General features: G+C 64.0%; 1 protein-coding gene across 1 annotated transcript in view; it reads right to left on the bottom strand.

The window, feature by feature from the left end:
- ZNF469 (zinc finger protein 469) overlaps positions 1 to 18647 on the bottom strand; it is a 46239-nt gene that overhangs the window by 13717 nt on the left and 13875 nt on the right. The window contains exon 2 of the mRNA XM_043599853.1: positions 1688 to 1754. The gene's annotated coding sequence lies outside the window, so the exon portion shown is untranslated. The remainder of the gene's footprint in view (positions 1 to 1687; positions 1755 to 18647) is intronic.

Below are 18647 nucleotides of genomic sequence, written 5' to 3'. Positions count from 1 at the left end.
GAGTTGGCACACGGGGGGCTCTCCCCGGTACCTGCACTTCCCTGGCCTCAGTGTCCCCCACCTCCCCTGCCCGCCCCCCGCCCCGTGCATGGGCTTCTGCGCTGCTCCCCCCCCGGCACTGCCTGAAGCCAGATGAGAACTGGGCTCGGTTGGCCCCTCCAGGCTGCAGCAGTACCTGGGGGCAGTGTTACCTGGGGATCCTGTGTGGGTTTTTAAGGGGGAGTGGAAGCCGCTGGCCCCCACAGCCCCACCTGCCCTCGGGGGCGCCACAGCCTCTGGGCATACTTGTGAGTCTCGACGTCAGCATCCCCCAGGTCTGTTCTGAGGGCTCCCTGTCGGGGCCTCTGGGGAGGTAGGTGGAATTATTACTCAAGATTCCACCATCCCCGTGGAGGGACTGTCCCTGACTGTCCCAGCCCGTCCCTCTGCCAGCAGGCTTGGCCGCACGGCTCGACGTGGTCGCTAGACGTGAGCAGCAGTGACTCTGTCCTGTCTCTGTGAGGGCCGAGGTCACGAGCTGTGGCCGGCTCCTTGGCCATCTTGTGGCCTCAAAGGAAGCCTTCCAGAGGGGGTGGCATTGGTTCCGGTGGCCTAGATGGCCAGCCTCGGGGCACCAGGATGGAGAGGGCACCCGGGAGAGGGACTGTGGGCACAGGCAGGTGCAGCGCAGCCTGGGGACCCTCGGAAGGGCTTCTGTGTCCTGGGAACAGACTGGGAGAGCTGGGTCAGTTCCCAGAGGACAGCGTGGCCCCTGCGGGCCGTGAAGAGGGGCCTGCGAGTGAGAAGATGGCAGGGCTGCGGCCAGGAGCTCCAGCGAGGGCGGCCCTGCCTCCCCGTGCACACTGCCCCGGGCCAGTGCACCCCTTCAGGTGCCCCCTTGCCATCGCCTACAGGGACGCCCGATAACCAGAGCCTGTCTGCCATTTCCAGTGTGGCGATTTAGTGTGAGTCGGGCGGCACTGAAACCATTGGGGGCTGGTGTCTGACCCCACTAAGAGCGAAGAGGGCTCTGGCCTGTGGGACCCCCCCTCCTGAACTTCGCAGGCAGCCTAAGGAGGCAGGGCCCAGGCCCACCCAGACCCAGGCGGGGCATAGATGGGCAAGGGCCCCCGACCTCTCCATGGCTTCCAGAACTTTCCGGCAGATGGCAGGTCAGGCCGGAGTGGCGTCGGACGCCACGAAGGCCCCACAGATCCGGGCTCCAAGCTGTACCCAGTGGGTGGGGTGAGCGGGCGGTGGGGGGTTGGGGCCAGTGGCCCTGGCCTAGACCCCCTGCCCCATGGTGACATGTCGTCCGGCCTTGGGCTCTCGACCTGTGACCTGGGAATAATACTGGCACCGGTGCATTTTCCTGCTCAAAACTGTGACTGCCCCATCACTGGCTCGAGGGAGACGCCGTGAGGAGATCACAGAAGGAGGGCCCTGGCGTGCTGGGTGCCGTGGAGGATGTCAATGACACCCTGCTGTCTGCACCCCACCCCTCCCGGGCCCGGGGCTGCGGTTCGAGGCCGTGGGCCAGCCCCTGACAGCAGGCTCCAGGAGCAAGTGTCCCGGGGAGGCAGCTGGCCGCCCCAGTGACCGCAGCGCGGGGGGCTGGAGACGCGGGGTGTGGGGGGTGGGCCGGGGCCGGAGACAGGGCACCTCCGGCCGCCTCTGGGACAGCCTCCAGCTGTCCTCAGCTACATACCTGGGGAGTGGGGCCCTCAGCTGGGTCGCCGCACAGGTCAATTTCCTGAGGAATGAGGATTTCTTGGCTGCGAGAGAAGGGAAAGAGGGTCAGAATCCGTGCGGTGCTTGGCTGGGGCCGAGAGCCCCCGGAGGAGCCGGCTGCAGGGAGCCGCTCCAGGTAGGGGCCCCCGGTGCCGCAGGGCGTCAGGAAGCTGCCCCGGGGCCCGCAGGGAGATGGGCTGAGCTTGAGGGGGCCGGTCGGCCCGGCCCGGGGGTCCCTGCAGCGCTGGGGGGGCGGGGGCGCGGGGAGTCGACTGCTTTCCCTACAGGTGGGATGATTATTTTACATTTCTTTCCGTTAGGAAACGTGTGCATAGCTGACGTGTTCATGTGGCTCCCAAACCCCAGGCAACGTGAGAAGCCTCGCGCCCTACCCTGGGCCCACGGACCGTCCGCCCCGGTCCTGCTGGGGTAGCACTCGGGGCAGATTCCGGTGTTTCTTTCCAGATGTGCTTGATGTAAATACCAGCAACTATGGGTAAGCGTCCACATCTCCCTCCATCCTTCAACACGAGATAGTCGGCCACCCTCACGGTTCCCTGCCTGCCTTCTGGCATTTCACAGCATCTCTTAGAGACCATCCCCAGGACTCCACAAAGAGATTCCTGTCTGTCTGTCTGCCGGCTCATCTCTCCACCACACTCGGCTACGGGACATTCCGCAGGATGGACGGACGGCCTCCACAAATAGCAGGGTGACACGGACACTTGCAGGTGAGGCCCGCAGGGTACTAAGAAGAGATGGGGGGGGGGGGCAGAGGGCAAGTGCATTTGTGATTTGGAGAGGGACTGTCAAGCCAGTCCCCATGGTGGTTACAGAATTTGGCCACAGATGCTTTGAGTTCCCTCCCTCCAAGCGGTGGAGCCCAATTCGCTCCCCGTCCACACGGGCTGGACTTGGTGGCTCCCTAATGGGCAGGATATGGGGGTAGGGAGGGTGTTTGGCTTTAGAAATAGGTCATACGAGGCACTGTGGCTTCTGCCTGCTCTGTCAGTCACCCACTTGGGGGCCACTGGCCGCCATGTTGCAGGAACTCAGGAGCCCTGTGGGCAGGCCCACGAGCGAGGCACCGAGGCCTCCCGTCTGCGGCTGTGGGAACAACCACCCTGGAGGTGGTTCCTCCAGCCCCAGTCGGGCCTCCAGATGAGCCGGCAGCCCCTGCTGACCTTCGGGGCCACCAGCCGGGGAGGCCCCAAGCCAGGCCGCCCGGCTGAGATGCGCCCACATGCCTGACCCCCAGAGGCTGTGACAGGTCCCTGGACGCTGTGACAGGTGACAGACTTTTTTCCTTTCAGCTGCCATTTGTCACACAGTAGCGGACAACTCATCTCCCCGCCTGCGAGTCTTGAATTCCTCCCAAGGTCCCAGGCTTTGATCGGAGCCCTGCGCCCACGCAGGGGTGCGCCCTTCCCCAGGGGCGGGCAGGCTGAGGCCCGCTGACTCCACCCGGAACTCCCGCTATGCCTTCCCGCTACGCCTACGTGAATCACCACGAGCTGATTCACGGCTCCGCCTCGCGGAGTTCAGCAGGAAAGTCAACAGGTAACTACAGCTGGGGAAACTGAGGCTCAGAAGGTGGTGGGACCTGTCCATCATGCAGTGAGGCATGGGGTTGAGAAGCAGGCCTGCTTGAGATCATGCTCCCGAGCTGGACACAGTGGCTCTGCCCCGTGGCCCAGCCACCCCTTCGCACCCCTGGGGATGCAGAGCCTGTGGGCAGAGCTCAGCCGCCCCAACACCCTGTTTGCTTGGCCCCGGGACGGTGGCTGTCTGCAGGACCCCAGGACACTCTATGCCCACTGCACCTCCAGGGGCTGGAGGACCCGTCTCCGGGGCTTAGACTGTGGGGTGGGGGCGGGGGCGGGGCAGCGTGTGCCCAGGGTCTCGGGTTCCCAGCCCTGCCCAGGCTCTTGGCAAAGCCCCCAGTGCGCATCGGTGTGGGTTTCAGAGGGCCTGGGGCCCCTTTGAAGTCGGGAGATGCAATCCCTCGGATCCCAGGCCACCCCAGGGAACCCCCAGGAGTGTGGGTAACTCCCTTCCCCTCAGAAACACTACCTGGCCGTTCTCGCCCCGGGTAACTCAAGACTGTGGTCATGCTGGCTGGCTCTGGCCGGGGTGTGGGACAGCAGCTCCCGGTGAGAGGTGGTCCCACCACAGGCCTGGACCCCTACCCTCCCGGTGCCCCCCATGACCCCTCGACCCCTGCACGGCGTCTGGCCTCTGCTCCTCCTCCTTCCCCTCCCCTTTCAACCTGCCCTGTTTCGCTGTGGCCTCTCTGATCCTGAGAATCCCCGCCTGGGAGGGCCCCTACTTCTCTCCCTTCTTCCTGATTCCCACCCACTTTCAGGGAGACAGCGCAGGATGGGGTCTGCCCGAGCCTGTAATTTAGGGACCGTCAGAGTCCTGACCTCCAGGGGTCGTTGTGGAGGAGCGAAGGGAGCAGGGCGCCCAGACCTTTCGAGCAGACCAGCACACGGCAAGCACCCGCTGGGTGTTTGCTCTTCCCGGGTCCTCCTGTCCACCTCTTCCCAGAAGCCCTCCTGGTGGCGTGTATCTCCCCCGTGAGATATGGCAGTTACTGTTGACCCTCTCAGCTGTCAGGGCGGGACGTGTGCTCCCACACTGGCCCCTCTGCTCACGGGATGCATGTGGGAGGGACTGTGCCCCCGACCTCCACGCGTGACCCTGGGCCTCCTGGCCTGTTTCGCCAGCTGTACACGCCCACCCCCCCTCCATCTTCCATGACTGATGACACGACACCCGGGGTCCTGAGCCGGCAGCGAGGCCCCGCCCCTCGCCCTGTGGCCCACACGTCAGTGGATTCAGCTTCTCGGAGAAAGACGGGAGACACCTGAAGAGACAGGGGAGAGATGCATCTGTCCTTTTGTCCCCTCGTCCTGGCTGTCAGGGGCAGCGCGGTGGCATGGGGGTGGGGGGGATTTGGGAGTGATGAGGGGGAGGGTGGGGCCGTGCCCTAGGGTGGGCCCCAAGCCCGGCCCCCACCCTGAACGTTCCAGAACCAACGCGGTGGCAGCTCAGGCAGCACGCGCCGCGCCCCGCGAGGGGGCAGCCACGGTTTCAGGGGCTGCTAGCTTTCCTTCCGGCTCCTGTCCTCCCCACGGAGCCCCGGGCGCATGAGACGCTGGCCCCGCTCCTTCCCTCACGTGGTCTCCCCGGCCGCCCTACCAGGCGGTCTCCTCCCCTTACAGAGGGGAAACTGAGGCACAAGAGGGGAGCGGGTGAGGGGGGCAGGCGCGGGGGGGACACGTGCGGCAACAGTGACAAGGGCAAGCGGCGGGGAGCCGGGTCTGGAGAGGGCGGCGACACCCATGGCCAAGCGTGGCCAGGCCTGGGGATCGGGGCTCCAGGCTGGGAGGCCCCTCCGACTGCGGGTTCCCTGCTCTGCGCCTGGCTGCCCGGCCCTGCCTCCCCGGGTGCGCAGCACTCCTGGCCTGTGGCCTGGCCCCCTCCTCTGGCCTGTCCCCCGCCGGGGCGTGCCGGGCGGGGCCAGGGGTTGCTGGGCGGGGCCAGAGGAGCAGGTGCCAGCTCTGCTGGGCGGGGCTTGCGGGCCCAGGTCCTCCCCTAGGAGCGCGGCTGGGCGAAGGGGGAGGAGCACAGCCCTGCCTGCGCCCACCAGCCCCCGCGCAGAGGCCCCTTCTGGCCAGACACTAGCGCCCCAGCGCCCTCCACGGCCACGGCGCCCCCCACGCCCATCCCAGCCCCCTTCCCCGCCCGCCGAGCAGCCAGGCGCGCCCCGAGGCCTGGGGGCAGCTCAGTAGAGCCGCCACAAGCCATACAGGGGCTTCCGGTCACCACCCGGGCTCTGGGCGCCGCAGTGTGGCTCCTTGTGACATTCCTTCTACAAATGCTCTCTTTTCCTTTTCCTTCAAACGCCGCCGCTTCGCTTAAAAAAACCCGTGCAGGTGGAATTATATCTGTGATATGGCCCGAGGGTACGTTTAAGAATACTGCGCCAATTATCAGCTGCATTTATCTTAATTACTTTGGGGAAAGTGGAGGCAGGCGTTGCGAGGGGCCGGGAAGCTGTTTGTCTGCCCTTATCGGGTGCATATTTGAGATCCTTTAACAGGAAGGAGATAAGAGGAGCTCGTGGGGAGAAGATGATGTCTTCGAAAATGACAGGGAGGGGGCTGGTGGGGACTCCTGCTTAAGGACAGGCCCGTCTCCCCCGTCCCTTTGTTCCGCACAGACCCTCGCTGGGGTGCGGAAACACTCCTGGAGGCAGCTCTCCACTTCCCAGACTGTGGGGGTCAGCGGCCGCAGGCCAGACCGAGCCGCCCTCCCCCACCCACCCCCAGCCGCCTGGAGGAGACAGCACACACCCGCCTCCGGCCAGGGCAGCAGACCTGATCCCCAGCGACGTGGGCGCTGGGGGTCCCAAGCAGGGGCTGGCAGGGTCCGACCGACGCGTCACAGGGTTGTGCCGGCCAGACGGGAGGAGACGTAGCCGGCTGTCGTGTCCAGCCCTGCCCCAGGGGACGCTCCCTGAGCCTGAGCGGCCTGGTCTGGCACATCCCGATGGTCCGCGCGGTCTGGAACACGCTTGCCGGCCCAGCTAACCGCCTGGCGTTAGGAAAGCCAGCAGAAATCAAAGGCGGGGGTCCTGGCCCGGTCACCACCCCTGCCGGGGGCTGTTCCCAGTGTGTGCACTGATTGGTGCCCTCCGGAACCCTGGGCACCAGCAGCCCGGGGCGGCACAAGCCTGGCTCTCTAGGGACCTCGGAGCCCTCCCCTGCAGGATGGGAGTGGCCACACCATCCCACACAGGCTGAGCGGGGAAGTGCCACGAAGGGAGGTCGGGGAATTGAAAGCAAGGGAGCTGCGAAGTCCTTTGGAGGACCCCAACATGCTGGGGACCCAGGCGGGAAACTCAGTGTGGCCAGGGGCTGCAGAGGATCCTGTGCCCTCATGCTCCCAGCTCTGGGTTCAGGGGACACTGCACCGCCTGGATCTTCCTGCCCCGCTGCCCTCTGCCCTCACCCCCCACCCTCCCTGGCACCTACTTGCCCTTTGCCAGCCTCCGCATCGCTGCACGTCGGGGAGCCCCTGCCTCGGTGCCCGCGTGGCCAATCCCTTCCCTTCTCTCCTCTCCGGGGTCTAGTTCCATTGCCGACTCCTCCAGGAAGTCCTCCCCGACCACCCAGCTAGCACGGCCACCATCCGAGGTCACTCTCTGGCCCTCTGGGGTTACTGCGGCACTGCCCCCACCTCCGCTCCAGGCAGCACGAGGGAGGGCCCAGCTGCCCTGCCCGGCCACGCTGGCTCAGGCCCCACTCTCCACTCCTTCCTGCCCAGGGTCCAGCACAGGCTGGAGAGGACCCGGCTGTGCCCAGCCCTGCTGCTAACCTCCCTGGGAGCCTCGGGCAAGCTCTGCAGTCCTCAGCTCATCCCTCTGTGAGATGGGCCAGATACCCCTCTCTGCACACACGCGCCCACATGCGTGCACACCCGTAAACATGCACACACGCCCACACCTGTGCACACTCACAAGCATGTACACACATACAGGCTTATGCAAACACGCACAAACGCCCACACGTGTGCACACTTACGAGCATGTACACGCTTACAGGTTTATGCAAACATGCACACACGAACCCATGCACACACACGTACCCGTATGCCCTCACCAAGGCTGTGGAGGGGCCGCAGGCTCTTAGACCCTGGACCCTGTTTCTCTGGGAGGAGCTGGCAGGCAGGAGGGGCCGCGCTGGGGGTGGGGGCGGCATCCGGGGCCTCTCCATCTCTGCCTTGGCACCTGAGTGCAGGAATGCCTGGTGGCAAGGCCAACACTCAGTGTCAGGAGCGTGTCCTACACTCTAAACGTGAACGCTGTGCCAAGCTCAGCCCCAGCACACGCTGGCTGCCCCCTGACCTATTCCTCGGGCAGTTCCCTGGCTAGGGACCTTTTGGGGCCCTCCCTGTCAGGGTCTGACATGCAGGGGTCACAGTGGGACTCAGCGGCCCCAGGAAACTCCCAGCCAAGTTGGGGGTGAATGAAGCAAGTGGCCACTGTCCCAAAGCAGAGAGGCAGCTCGGCCGGGGCAGGCTGGGCAGGATGTGGAGGGCGGTGGGTTTTTGGACATGCTAATGGCCAGCGTCAGAACTCCAGGGATCCAGGGAACCCACTTTTAAAACTAAAGCAGCGTCTTCAGATTGGCCTGGTGAGCAACTTGGTCTCGGAATTCTAGAACAAGGATGTTTGGGGGCACCTAGTTTAGTGTGCTCACTTCACAAATGGGAGCTGCAGCTCAGAGAGGGTGCTGGCTTGCTCAAGGCCACAGAGCAGCAGAGCCTGGGCTCCGGGAGCCAAGGGCTTCGAGCTCCGGGCAAGGGCAGCACTCCAGCGATGCTTGAGGCAGCTGTGGGCAGGAGCTGGGAGCTGGGGTCTCCACCCCTGGCCCTCCAGAGAAGGGAAGAGACACTGCTCTGAGTGCCGGTCCGGAGCAGCTGGTCTGGAGAAGGACTGGGGCCACCCAGCTTGATAAGCGTCATCCCCGCTGGCCAGGCGGGGAATAGCGAGCGGCGAGAGTGACGTGGGGCGGGACCTGGCAGGTGTAGGTGGCCGGCCTCGTCCTGGCGCCCCCAGTCCCCAGGGTGGACCCTGCCCCCAATATGCTTGCAGACGTGAGGTCTCCTTGGGCCCTGCTGGAGCGGACAGCCCCTCTCAGAGACCTGGCCCTCTGTCCTTCTCAAGACCCCCCATCACGGCATCGGCCGGCCTCGGTCCCCTGGGCTCAGGGTCCCACTGGGAAAGCCCCTGAGGCTTCAAGGCTTCCCATGGCTCTGATTTCTGGGGAAGGACTCTCATCATCCCTCCCCCCAGACGTCCCATTAACACGTGACCGTTCGCGATCAAAATCAGTTATTTGTCATTACTTTCGCTGCCCAGCACGAAGCCCCAAGTACACTCTGTCAGGACAGTGGTGGCCCTGTCCGCAAGGGCTCTTTCAGCCGCCCTCCACGCCCTCAGGGAGGGAGGTCTCCAGATCTTTGCCGCCAAAGGCTGGGCGGGGGGCCAGTGCCTGGAGGCAGAATCTGGGGCTCACCTAGACCCCCTGACGCTGCGGCCCAGGGCATGCTTCAGGAAACTTGCAAGCTGTCACCCTGTGACCCTGACCGTGGCACGTGTCGGTGCAGAGGTCAGGTCCCGGCAACAGGGAGGGCAGAGCCAGCCACGGACCCTGGAACGATGGCTGGGCCCGGGTTGGGCTCCTGCTACTCCAGACCTTGGGATGATGTGCCCGGGGCCAGTCTTCCCTGCCTCTGGGCGGCCTGGGGAAGCAGCTTTAGACCCATTTCCCAGGTAAGGAAGCTGAGAAGTGAGTTGGCAGACAGCTATAGGGCTCCCGCTCTGTGCCCCGAGACCCCCAGGGAAGGCCAGGAAACCTTCTGACTTTTGGAAACTGAGTTTATCTTGTGCTGAGCGAGGCCTCCACGTGAGTCCCCTTGCCCCCCTTGGTGGGGACGTGGGGACGGCAGGGTTTAATGAGCTGTCTCCTGAGTGACAAGATGAATGAGCTTCCTTGGAGACCCCGTGGCTGTGTTAATTACTCCTCCGTCAGGTTCAGGATCCTATCAGCCTCCTTTTTCAATTAAAAGTGATTATAACTTCACTTCCCAAGGATGGACAGATTAGTGCAACACTGGTGGGCAGCTGGGCGGGGGCGGGGTCCTCGGCGCTCAGGGCTCTGAGGAGTCAGGACGGGCCTGCGGGAGGAGGCGGGCACTAAGGGTGGCTGGCTGGCTGACGGGCCAGGCCATCCCCCCAGGGAGGCGCCTGTCGCATGCTGGGCTCAGGGGCCACACGTGCAGGAAGCAAGCACCCAATCCTGGTTTACAGACGAGGAAACCGAGGCTAGGAGTATAGGGGACGGGCTTGGGGTCACAGGGCTCCCGCGTGGTAGGCTGGGGCTGTATTACGCAGAGGGGCCTGACCGGCTGGAATTGTCACTGCAGGAGGGTCCTGGGGACGTGGCCCGGGGGGGGGGGGAAGGGGGGGAGAGGGGGTCATTTGGTTCCATACCTGCTGGACTCCCGCCTCTTCCCTGCTCCCCGCCTCTGGGGCCTGGCCTGGGGCGTGTCCTGCTGAGGTCTGTGGAGGGGGCAGGACTCTCTGGTGGTGGGTGGGCCTTGAAGGCCAAGGGCTGGGGTGGGTGGACCTGCCCTGTCTGGGCCCGGGGTGGGGGATGTGCCGAGGGGCTAACTGCCTTGTCAGCCCTCTCAGGCCTAGAGGTGGTCCTGTCATCCTCCCTGTGGCTCAGATGAGAAACAGAGGCCCTGAGAGGGAAAGTGACTGTTTCAAGGCCCCAGGGCTGGAAGCTACACGGGGGATGGGCACTTCCTTCCTCGTCAGCAGCTTGGGGCAGCGACTTTCCTGACCTTCCGGCTAGTGTTCCCTGCCAGGCTGCCTGGGGTCCTGGGCCAGCCCCCTTGCTGTCCTCTGGCCACATGGTCTCGGCCAGTCTCCAGGCAGCTACAGTCAGAGGGCCTGGCCACGCCCTGACTGGCCGACCACTCCGATCGGAGCAGCATTCCCGAGGGCGCCTTTCCCGTGGGCAGGTGACCCCCGCTCTGCGGGGGCTGAGCTGGGTGTCGGGTGAGCCTCTGGCTGCAACAGCCTGGCTCTCGTGAGCCCCAGGTCCCGGGAGTGCCCTCCCTCCATGGGCCTTGTCGCAAGTCCTTTGACCTGCCACAGGGCCTTTGACCCTGCCCCTGCCCCTGCCGTCTTCCGTCGGGCCGTCCCCTGCCAGCTGTCCGCTCTGCCGGCCCGTCCTCCCTCCTAGCACCTGATGCAGAGTGGGCGCTTGCGTGTGGGGGCAACACCATCCTCCCGGGGACACGTGGCCTCTCAGCCTCCGGGTGGGTTTCCGTGACCCCCGGAGGCAGCTTGCCTCCCCCAGCCACCCACGGCCCGCTCCAGCTGTGGCGAGGCCTCTTCCCCCCCAGCACTCCCCACCTCCGCTCCGAACACACAGGCAGGGAGGGGGCAGGGCGGGCTCTGCCCGGGGGCCACGGGTCACGTGAGCCGCTAAGGCTTCTCTCCTGTCACGGCCACGGCCAAGGCCACGGCCCTGTTCTCAGGGCGGGAAGGGGTTCCCCAGGCGGTGTGTGTTGCCCCCTGCCCTGTCTTCATGAAGGCCACCTGGGGGGGGGTGGCCTCTTGTCCAAAGCCTCCCGGTCCCCTGCTGGCTGGGTTCAGCCAGGCCGCACCCTCTCACACAAGCCCTGTTTGACTCCCCTTCCCCCCACCCCCCGCCAGGACTGAGCTTCTGAGTAGTTGTGCTGAGTCCCCAGGGCCAGGCGCTCCGCCTGGATAAGGAGGTTCAGGAGAAGTGTGGAGGCCATAACGCTGGAGCCCACGGGCGACGCAGGTTCGTGACTGCGTGGGCACCGGCCGCCTGCCTGTGGCCCCCGGGAAACCCCGGGCTCTCGGCCGTTTCTGGAAAAGCCAGAAATCCAGGCGTTAGGGTGAAGTCTGCCCATTTTCAAACTTGGACTACAAATTCACATAAAACAAAATACCGTTTGAACTGAAACTGCGGGGGCTGAAATTGAGCCTGTGGTTGGTCCCCTGTGACCTTTTTGTGGGCAGTTCACACTCCAGGCTGTCCCCGCCCCGGGAGCCCTCACCCACCCTCCCGCTCACTCCCTGCCTCCTGCACGCAGTCCTTCAGCCCCCTGACCGACTGACTCATTCGTTCATCCCCTCCCTCCCTCATTCCCTTCGCGAATCCCAGCCAAGCACCTCTGATGCTCCAGGCTCCCTGCCAGGAGCTGGGACGTGACTCTGGATGGGGACACAGGTGCCACCGCACAGGGCTGATATCCCAGTGGGTCCAATTTAGGGCAATCAGGACTCCAGAACACAGGTCTCCTGATCCCACGGCTGGCGAGAGATGCTGTGCCCTGGGAAGTTCTCAGGATTTCCAGGAGCCCCACTGCAGAAGGAAAATCCTTCGCTGGCACAGGGGCTTGTGGGTCCCTCCACAGCAGGGCTCAGGGGGCTTACGTCACACAGGGGGCTGTGGAGATGAGCTCAGGGAGGTCTGAGGCTGGGGGCAGAGGGCTGCAAGGCCACGTGGGGCTGTGCAGACAGGAGGGGCGAGTGTGGGCCTGAGGCGGGAGCCCGGCAGGCTCCGCTGGAGGGGAGGGTGTGCTGGGCCACCTAAGCGGGCCCCTCCATGTGAAGACAAACACAGGGACGGAGCCATGTGGCCACAGCCAAGGGACACGGGAGTCCCCAGGAGCTGGAAGAGGTGGGAAGGACCCTCCTTGGCACCTCTCAGGGGTGGCCCCACCCGCTCCTCCACACATGGCCCACTATTCCCCAGCCCTGCTCTGGCCTAAATCCTGGGACTCACTCCTGCCAACCCCATCCCCCACCCCCCACCCCAACCGCTAGCCCCGCCTGCTCGTGCACCTGCTCCTCCCCCATCCTGTTGGCCACCCAGCCGCCAGAGCCAGCCTCGCAGACACAGATGCCCAGGGACCCTCATGCCCACACACCTGCCTGGCCCTTCCCTCTGCCGGGAGCCCTGCTCCCAGATAGCTAGGGCCTGGGCTCATGTGACCGCCACTCCACGGTCTCGGGACCCCCACCCTGTTTGCCAGCGTTGCCGAGGGAAGCACAGAGCTGTGTCCCACCATTTCTCGGCTGGCTCTGTGGTGTCCCCTGAGGCCCTGACACTGACATCATCCCTGCTTTGCAAGTGAGGAAACGGTCATAGTTGGGTGGGGGGGGATCTCCTTGGGTAGGAGCCACTCGCTGGGGGTTCTGGCTGCATGGCCCGTGGTGTGGCCTTCACAGGCCCCGCCCAGCCCCGTCCCCAGCAGCAGAGGAGCCGGCGGCCCGCAGGGGCACGGCTACATGACGCGATATTCACTCATCCCAGACAAGGCCTGACTCTGACCGCAGAGGGTGCACGGGCCGAGGCCCTGCAGGGTCCTCCCTCCCTGCTCTCTGCTGCTTTGCTGTCAGAGGCAGAGGAGGAAGAAAGCGGGATGTTTTGCCAGGGGTTGAAAGAGGCACTGGGACCGTGATTTCCTTTGACGGCGTGTGGGGTGTGGGCACAGGCACCCCGCGCTCTGGCCTTTGAGGTGGAGGGGAGGAGAGAGGGGACCAGCTGGGGGCCAGAGAGGGTCTGTGCAAGGATGGGGCCCACTCAGCACTGCCACTAGCCTGAGAGGCGCATGTGGCTCAAGTCACCCAGCCCAGGCCCCCCCTGAATCAAGTGGGGTGCTCGTGGGGCTGTGGGCATGGGGACCTGCCCCACGAGGTCCTGCGACCCCAGACCGCTGCGGGCCCCTGGGACCTCTAGAGACCTAGATTATTACAGGCTCTCGAGTGGGGACAGCGTCAGGTAGGGAAGGACGGGGCGGGGCACAGCTTTCTGCAGGCCGGCGACCCTCCGGGCGTCTCGGCCCCAGCCAAGGGTGACTCCGAACTTTGGGGTGACGCTGCCCGGAGCCAAGCCCGCACATCCTGCTGCTCTGGGATGGGAGCATCAGGGCCCGTTGGGGCTGCAGGAGGGGCGCCAGCCAGACGGAGAGGAAGCGGAGGTGATGTGCTCGTCCACTCTCCCTTCCCCCTGCATTGGGTCCCCAGGGTCCCCTCTCTTCCGGGACAGCAGGAGTGAACCCCACTCCATACACTAGAAAGTCAGACTCTGCCCTGCCCCTCCCTGTCAGCAGGAGCAGGGTGGCGTGAACCCCGTGAGGCAGGTCGACCTGGAGAGAGGGGTCCTGGCCCCGCTCACCTGCTGGGGGCCACGGGCCAGTCTGCCCATCTCAAAGTCCAGGCGCCACCATTTCCTGGCTGTGTGACCTCAGGCAGCTGATTGGGCCTCTCTGAGCCTCGTCTGCCCACCTGTAAACGGGTCTGATGGTCACCTCATGGGGTCCATGGGGCCACATCACACGGCGTATGTAAAGCATTTAGCTCGCGATACACTCCAGCGAATGTTAGCTATTATTTGCCTACTATCGTTTTGATAACAATCCATTTCCTACTGCCCTCCGCGTGCACCACAGGCCTAGAAACAAGGCAGCGATTTGGATATTTAAAAGGCGCTGCTATAGAAACCTCTCTCTGGGACTCCTTTTTCCCATCAGAAGAAATGTCCCCCAGCCCTGCCCACACCCGGGACTCTGGCTGGGATGGCGGGGCCTCGGCTGAGCAGGTTCTCCGGGGCGGGGGGCGGGGAGGAGGGGGGACCTGGGGTCTCAGCCAGGCTGTGGGGGCCCCCGCGGCTGCAGGACGCCTGTCCCCTCAACTGTCCAGCAGGTGGCGCCCGTTACACGGTTCCTGCGAGGGAGGCCGGAGTCAGGGCGGTTTGTGTGTGCGCGCGCACGCGTCTGTACGTGCGCGTGTGTGCACGCGTGCGTGTGCCTGCGCCTGTGTGCGTGCACGCGCGCGTGTGTGGGCGCGCGCGTGTGTGCGCGCGGGTGTGCGTGTGCATCTGTGTGTGTGCGGATGCGCCTGTGTGTGCGCGTGCGCGCGCCTGGGTGTGTGGGTGCGCGTGTGCGTGCACGTGTGTATGCGTGTGCATGCACACGCACGTGGGAGACTCTGACGTGCGTGTGCACGCTCAGGCTGTGTATGTGCACGTGGTGGTCCCTCTGTCCTATCACCGATGACGTCCTGTCACCGTGCACAACCCTGGGCTCTGAGCTCGGGGATGGTGACGCCACCACCGCCTCTGGCTCCTTTCAGATCTGGGGTCTATGGGTGGGGCTGGGGATGGGCTGGGAACATTCTCAAAGCATATGTAGTACTTCAGGTGTAAGTGTGGAATCCAGGCATGCGGGCAAATGACACTTCTGTCCACACCTCAGGGACCCCTTGCACACATTGGGGACGACGGCGGCAGGGTCACGTGGTGGTTAAAGGAGATACCGCACGTCAAGTACCTGGCTCAGGGCCAGATACCTGGTGGGTCCTGCAAGGACACAAATTCATGCAGCACCAGGAACACTGGGAGGGGTCGGCAATGAGGTCAAGGGCGTAACTGCCACCCCGTGCCCCTCCTTTGTGTGCCGCCGAGCAGAGACCACCGCCCACGGCCGCGACACCCTGCTCCCGGCACAGACCCGCGCACCGGCGGTCTCCGGGCGTGGCCGCCCCACGGATGGGGCGCAAGCGCCCGCGGTGAACACGAGGCCCAAGGTAGCGCCGGGCCAGCCAAGCCCCCGCGGTCTCGGCGCCGCGCCCACCTCCCGCTTCCGGCTGCCGGCGCTGGGGCTCCGGGCCCAGCTGCGGTCCCGCAGGAGAGGACGGCCCAGCGCCGCCCGCGGGCTGGCCTCGGGGGTGTCTGGAGGGGCTGGCGGGCAGACGCCGCCACCTCCCGTGTTGTAGGTACATCTTGGTCCTTTTCCCCCAGATAAAATGTTTACACTCATTTTTAAGTAAGAACTTGGTCGGAAATAAAAGCAACCGGGCACCCCTGTAAATGGCACGGATGGGACCCGGTTGGTCACGGTGGCGCACCAGGCGTTAGCGGAGCAACAGCCCACGCGATAAAGGCCGAGGCACACAGGAGGATCCGGAAGCTTCCAGACGGCACGGCGCCTCCCCTTGCCCCCCAAAGGTCGGAGTCCGGCTTTCTGACCCAGCGGGGGCCGCTTTCCCAATGGGAGAACCTGATCGTGGGTCTCCTGCCGACCTCGCTGTCCTGGATCATGAAGCCCCCTCCCCGGACCCTGGCCGAGGGCGGCTGTCCAGGGCACCAGGCTTGGGGGACGGCCACTCTAGGAGCCACAGCAAGTGACCCCCGCCCCCAGCACCGGCCCAGCAAGCCCCGCTGCCCGCCTGCCTGTCCCCACGGCCACCACCACGTACTCGCTCCCGCCCCTCGGCCCGCGGAGGCCTGGCTGGACGCGGTGGCTCATGGCGGGGGTGGCGGCGGCTAGGCGGCTCGCTCCTGAGCCCTGTGGAAAGTTGTCCCTGGCTCCTGCCACCTTCCAGCTTTTCACATCTCAGCTGCTTTTAATTAGTTTCCTTCAAAGTCCCCCAAAGCAATGGAGCCACGTTAGCGCTAGCCAGCTGCCAAGACACTCCCGTGTGTGTGTGTGTGTGTGTGTGTGTGTGTGTGTTTGGGGGGCGGAGGGATGCGGAAGCCAGCTTGCCGTCGCTGAACTACAGGGGCTTTTCCACCTCTGGGGCCAAGAGCTGCAGGGCTGAGGGCACTTCTGACCTCGGCCCCTGGGTGGGCCGGGCAGGACTTGCTGGGCCGGCAGTGACCCCACGGGGGCGGCTGGGAGGGGCTGGTCTTGACTGCGGGAGACTCCCAACCTCGCCTGCACTTCCTCGGGGGCCTCTGAACCCGCAGGGCCCGCAGGACCCACCTAGACGCTGCTCCGCAGGGTCTTAGCCGTGCCAGCCGTGCAGGGGACCTGCGCCCAGCCTCGCCCCGCCACAGTGCCCTGCGGGCCACGAGGGGCCGGGCGGGAACAAGAGAGGCAGGAGCTGGGTGGCTGTAGGGGGTGTTCACGCCCTTTTCCTGGGGGCCTCGGCTGCTCCGCCCCACCCACCGTGTCCCGGTGGCATCGCAGCCCCAGCAGGGACATCTCTCTCAGGTCCCCAGCAGAAGCGTGGGTATTCCCGTGGACTTCTGTGATTTTAAAACAGCCCGTGGCCAAGCCAAACACACACGCTGGGTGGATTTGACCCGGGAGCTGCCAGCTCGCGATCCCCATCCTGCACGCGGCTGTGTCCCGAGGTTCAGGGCTGGGATCTTCTTGCTTCGCCCCATTTCTACCCCCGGGCCATCCTTGCAGCCACAGAAGTTCCCTCGGTGGGGACATCTGTTTCTTGCCTGCCCAGCACCCATCTTCCTGTTTCTGGCAACGGTACCTTGGGTTTCCTTTGGGGAACCACCCTCCTCTCCACTCTGTCCACGTGGTTCTGCTGGGGCTAACCCTTCCCTTTCCATTAGACTGGACGCTGATGCCACTATTTGAACATCTGGATCCGGCTATGCCTGAAGCACGCCCCGTGGAGCCCAGTTTTGTGAGCTAACGGTCTCCTCTTTGCTTAACCCATTTTGAGTTACGTTCTATTCTTCTGTGGCTGGAAAGTGTCCTCACCCATACAGCCTCACGTGGGGGCCCACAGGTGACTTTGTTGGGCATTGGTCTTGTCATGGGCCGGCCACTGGCTGTCCTGAGGGGCCTGCCCTGCCCTGTGACTTGCTTTTTACCTTTCTCCTCATGTAGTCGCTTGGACTCACCTCTCTCCCAGTGGTCCATGCTTCCTGCCCGCGGCTCCCCTCTGTCCCCCACCCGGCCGCATGGACAGACCACCTGTGAGCACGTTCATTTGTGCCCGTGGCATGAACCCCGTGCCTGCTGTGGGCCTCGAAGCAACCATTCTGCACCAGAGGTTTCCAGATTGTTCTAAGGCCTCCGGGTCTTCCTGAGGGATCTGGCATGGTTGACGTCCACACTCCAGGGACTACCGCTTCCAGGAGCTCAGCTATGACGCCGTCCCTTCCTCTCCATGCCAAGAGGGCCCCGCAGAATGTGGCTGAAAAGGGATATGGCCACAGGGAAGGCCTCAAATTCACTCTAGTTTAAATGAAAAAAGCCAACGACTCATTCACACCGGTAACGCATTAATACACTCTTTGAAACACCCAACTGCTGACCACCGGTTTGTCCCCAAGGGCCAACTGCTTTTCTTGAAGTCTTTACAGGCAAAGTGATCTGGCATCTGGGATTCGCTTTGAAAAATGCAGCCGGAATAAGAATGGGGGCGGGGCTACCAAACCCACTCACAGTGGTCTGCACAACTATGAGGGCTCCTGTGTCAAGAAAAGAAACACCTAGGGTTGTAGGACAGCAGGCGCAAGTCTGGCAAACTGGGACACGTGGTCGCCAGGCTGAATGGGCGCACCCGCTCACGCCACCGCCCCGGCCTTGGGACTTGGGGTCCTGGGCTCTGCACTTCTCTCCTCCTCCCCCTCCAAGGGTCTGGACCTTGTAAAAGTTGAAAGTGCCCTGATCTATACACATCTCCCACATATTTGACCTCTGGTATGTGCGGCTGGGTGTTGGCATTTAGAGTTTTATCTTTCTAGGGCTGACCGGCCTTTTTATGGGGTCTTTCTGTTCTGCGCAGGCCGGTCGGATGAGAGTCAGCAGAGACCCCCCGGAAAGCCTGACTGGCTGCATGACCCTGGGTTAGCCCCCAGCCACCCTCCCCGGCTTGTTTCCTGACCGGGGGATGAACTGGGTGAGGAAGACAAGTGGGGATGCACAGAGCCTGGCCCCTCTCTGTACCCCCAGGAGAGCAGCCATCGTGAGGCCCCAGGAAAGTGGGTAACGTGGAGGCCTGGGACACAGGTGTTGGCTCAGGGGAAACTGAGGTTCTCTTGGGATGTACGATCTCTGTCTCCAGAGCGCCCTCAAACTGGACACACCCACAGAGTGTCCCCTTCCCACTGCAGTGTCCCTAGACTGTCTCCTTGTCATCTTCCCTCATCACATTTCTGTGACTTCATCATCCAGCAACAAGTGCAGTGCCTGTTCATGACCTCCATCCACCTGTTCACCTGGATTAATTGGCTTCCTGTGTAAGATGGGAAGCTCCTGGGGGACAGGGCCTAGTTTGGCAGGTTCACAATGCCTGGAAAACACAGTCATCCATCCATCCTTCCACATATCCATCTACCCACCATCCACCAATCCATCTACCTATCCATCCATCCATCCATCCATCCACCCACCCATCCATCCATCCTTCCATCCATCCATCCATCCATCCATCCATCCATCCACTCACCTATCTATCCATCCATCTGTCCATCTTTCCATCCATCCTTCCACAATCCATCCATCCATGTACCCATCCATCTATCCATCCAACCATCCATCCATCCATCCTTCCACATATCTAT

This window comes from Prionailurus bengalensis, chromosome E2 (assembly GCF_016509475.1).
Source record: "Prionailurus bengalensis isolate Pbe53 chromosome E2, Fcat_Pben_1.1_paternal_pri, whole genome shotgun sequence".
NCBI lineage: Eukaryota > Metazoa > Chordata > Mammalia > Carnivora > Felidae > Prionailurus > Prionailurus bengalensis.
The sequence above is the reverse complement of the archived record's forward strand: the minus strand, read 5'-3'. Positions and strand labels throughout refer to the sequence as shown.